General features: G+C 47.5%; 1 pseudogene; it reads right to left on the bottom strand.

The window, feature by feature from the left end:
- Positions 1-1,123: 1,123 nt before the first annotated feature.
- Positions 1,124-3,028, bottom strand: LOC148691495 (uncharacterized; annotated as a pseudogene).
- Between the last annotated feature and the right edge of the window lie 271 nt (positions 3,029-3,299).

The following is a 3,299-nucleotide window of genomic DNA, read 5'->3' as shown; positions in this document are numbered from 1 at the left end:
AACTTTGAATTTGTTACCTATTTTGGGCACTTTTAACTTGATTGTGGAATGTTTGTTCATTACTCGCGCGTAGGAATTCTGGTGCTCCTCAAGGGTAATTTTGTTCTTTTTGCCCAAAAAACTACGTGTTGCCTCTTGTTGGTGAGGGGATTTCTTGAGGCAGTCAAGGATCATCTTGTTGGATGCTTGGGCTCGCCTATTGCCTTGAGGATATCTCGGCGTGGACATGTGCTGCTTAATGCCATACTTTTGGAAGAACTTCGCCATACATTTGCCCACGAATTGCGGGCCGTTGTCAGTGACAATGGATTGTGGGATGCCAAATCGGCAAATGTTGTTCCTCCATATGAAGTGCTTTATGTCCATTTGAGTCGTGGTCATCTTAGGCTCTGCTTCTACCCATTTGGTGAAGTAGTTGGTTGCCACAATCATCATGCCTCTGCCCCCAGTAGCAGGTGGCATAAGTCCTACCAGGTCCATTGCCCACTGCATGAATGGCCTATGACTCGTATGCGGGTGTAACTCGCTGGCAGGCAGTGTTGGTATCAACTTGTAGCGCTGGGAACGGTTGCACTTTTGTACTAACTTCTTAGCATCTTGGTGCATGGTAGGGTGTTGTGGAGCTGGGGCCATGTTACACGTAGCAAAAGATGCTCAACTGTCGATATTGGACCATTCTAAAGCTAAATTATGGAACAAGGGTCCGCTAGGGCCGTATGACGCGCAGCAGGAGGTAGTGCTCAACTGCCGGTACATGTTGCTCTTATGTAGAATCTTTTGGGGTGACAATGACAGAACTTGCTTCCGAGTGTGTCATTCCAGTGTTCGTCTGCCTTTGGCGTGTCTTTTGGGCGGAGTTGTTGCGTTCGTCAGAAAACTTTGCATCCGCTAAGGTCTATGCCTTTATCGCTGCGCGTTTGGATTAGGTAGAGTAATGCGTCATGAGGATGACTGCGTGCATTTGAAGGTAAAACTTAAGCTTTCGGGTTGCAACAACTATCACCAAAGTGAGCTTTTGAATTTCTGATAGCATCGAGAAGAGCTTTTGAACAGTGGAATACAGGTAGTCGGGCCCTCAGCTTTTCTCGTATGATAGTAGAGCTTATTGCTGTTTCAGATACCGTCAAACATGTGAATCAGTCCTCCTCTGCTTCCGGTTTGGATAGTAAAGAGGTGATGTCGGGTACTTCTTCAAGTCCTTGAATGTGCATTGGCGTGCCTCGTCCCAAAGTGCATGCTTCTTTGCTAGAGCAAAAGAGTCTGCTACAATTAGATCTTCTTTCATGATCAATTTTTTTAATAGCGGGTGGTCTGCTAGAAGTCCTTTTTGGAAGGTTGCTTTAGCTATTGAGTTGTTGTATCCGACTATCCTTGCTTTCTCTGCTTTGAACCTCTTCACATAGTCATGAAGCGACTCTTTTGGGTTCTTCTTGACGTTGAACAAATGGTCGGACTTCTTTTTGATCGAGCAATATGATGTATATTCTTTGGTAAAAACCAAAGAAAGTTCATCAAAACTTCAGATAGATTATGGCGGCAAGGTGTAGAACCAATCTTGTGCCTCCCCTTGTATAGTGATGGCGAATATCTTACACATGAGATCGTCGTTGTTTCGATAGAGGATCATTGCGGTTCGGTAGTGCTTTAAGTGTATCTCCGGGTCTTCATCCCCTTTAAAAGATGTGAAATGTTGCATGCTGAACTCGCGTGAAGGCTCTGCCTGCTAGATCTCGTTCGTGAAGGGTAACCTACTTATGTTGGTTCTGTTCCGTCGTAGTGCCTTGTCGGTGACCTCGTTGCATTGGAAATCACACAATCGCTTGGTCAAGAGTCTCTCTACTTCTTCTTGAATTTTCCTTTGTTAGGGTAGCAAAGCTTTCGGCTGCCCCCAGTCATGACTTGCTGTTCTAGGCTGGTCTTCCATGTGTTTAGCTCGTCTATGCCGTGGATGCGATGCGTGTGGTGCGTTCCTAGCAGGCGAATGAGTTCTTCGCAGGTTGCCAGTTGAACTTAAGCCGAATTGAGTGATTGCTTCTCTCCGTCCGTCGTGCTGCCTGCTCCGATGTGAGGTGGATGATGCTCCTTACGAGCTTAGCCGCGAATGAACACTTCGCTTGGAAGGTTGCTCATGTTGACTATTGGAGTGTGACCCCAACCGTGAATGTATGCTTGTCCGTGAACCTAGCCGAGAGTGCACGTTTCTCCACGTGCTAAGACAGGAGTATACGCTACCTCGGGGGCTCAACTAGGAGTGTACACTGCCCAAATGCTCGATTCGTGGCTGGTCGAGTGGTTGGTCGAGTGGCTACTTGCCAGGATGCTGTTGGAGGGGTTCTTTGTTTGCCCTTGACTTGTTTCGGGACACCTCGTTTGGGGCACGTTGCATCTCGGTGCGCTGCAAAGGCTGGTTCACCAAGGTCGTTTGTTGTGCAAGGGCGCTCGTCAACTCTATGACTTGTCGAAACAAGTGTTGTTCTCCATTTGGGTTGGAATAGCTTGGAAGAAATGATTCTCCTTGAGCAATGGAAGTGTGGTGGACTCCGGGCACGAGATTTGAGTTAGGAAATGTTAAATCCACAGAAAAATGTGGTGAAAATGCTCCCAGTTCGATCGTTGGTCCGAAAATTTGGAGCCGAAATGGTTGAACTAATCTTGGATCGATTTGGGCTGCTTAAAAGGTCACGGGAGTAGATTGGGCCACAGGAGTAGGCTGCTCGGCGGGAGCAGGTTGAGCCACGAGAGCAAGTTGTTCAGCGGGAGCAGGTTGGGCCACGGGAGTAAGCTGCTCGGCAATAGCAGGCTGGGCCACAAAAGCAAACTACTCAGCTAGACTAGGCTGGGCCATGAGAGCAGGTTGTTCGGCGGGAGAAGGTTGGGCCATGAGAGCAGGCTGCTCAGCGTATGGCACATGTAGGTGCGAGGCTAGAGCTTCGCTGGGCAACGCGTTAGGCTTGGAGTGCCATGGCTTGGGCCGTGGCTTTGTGCCGTGGGCCTTGGATGGCACGACTTGGGCTTGCTTAGATGGCATGGCTCAGGCCGTGATGGTGGTGCCATGGACCTCTCTGCAAGTGGTGGTTGCCATGGTGGAGCCACGTAACGATGGTGCCGCTATACTTATATCACATTTAGCCTCGTGGATCACCGTGGTCCCATTTCTTGAATATTGGAATTTTCACTTATGGAATTTTCTAAATTTCTAGCCATTATATTTCTCTTTTTACGTTTTATCAAAGAATCTTTGCAAATAAAAAATTCTAATAATAAGAAAGTAAGAAAAATATACAAATGGACAAGAAAAA

The sequence above is a fragment of the Pyrus communis genome, chromosome 14 (assembly GCF_041283825.1).
Source record: "Pyrus communis isolate YQ-2024b chromosome 14, ASM4128382v1, whole genome shotgun sequence".
Lineage (NCBI taxonomy): Eukaryota > Viridiplantae > Streptophyta > Magnoliopsida > Rosales > Rosaceae > Pyrus > Pyrus communis.
The sequence above is the reverse complement of the archived record's forward strand: the minus strand, read 5'-3'. Positions and strand labels throughout refer to the sequence as shown.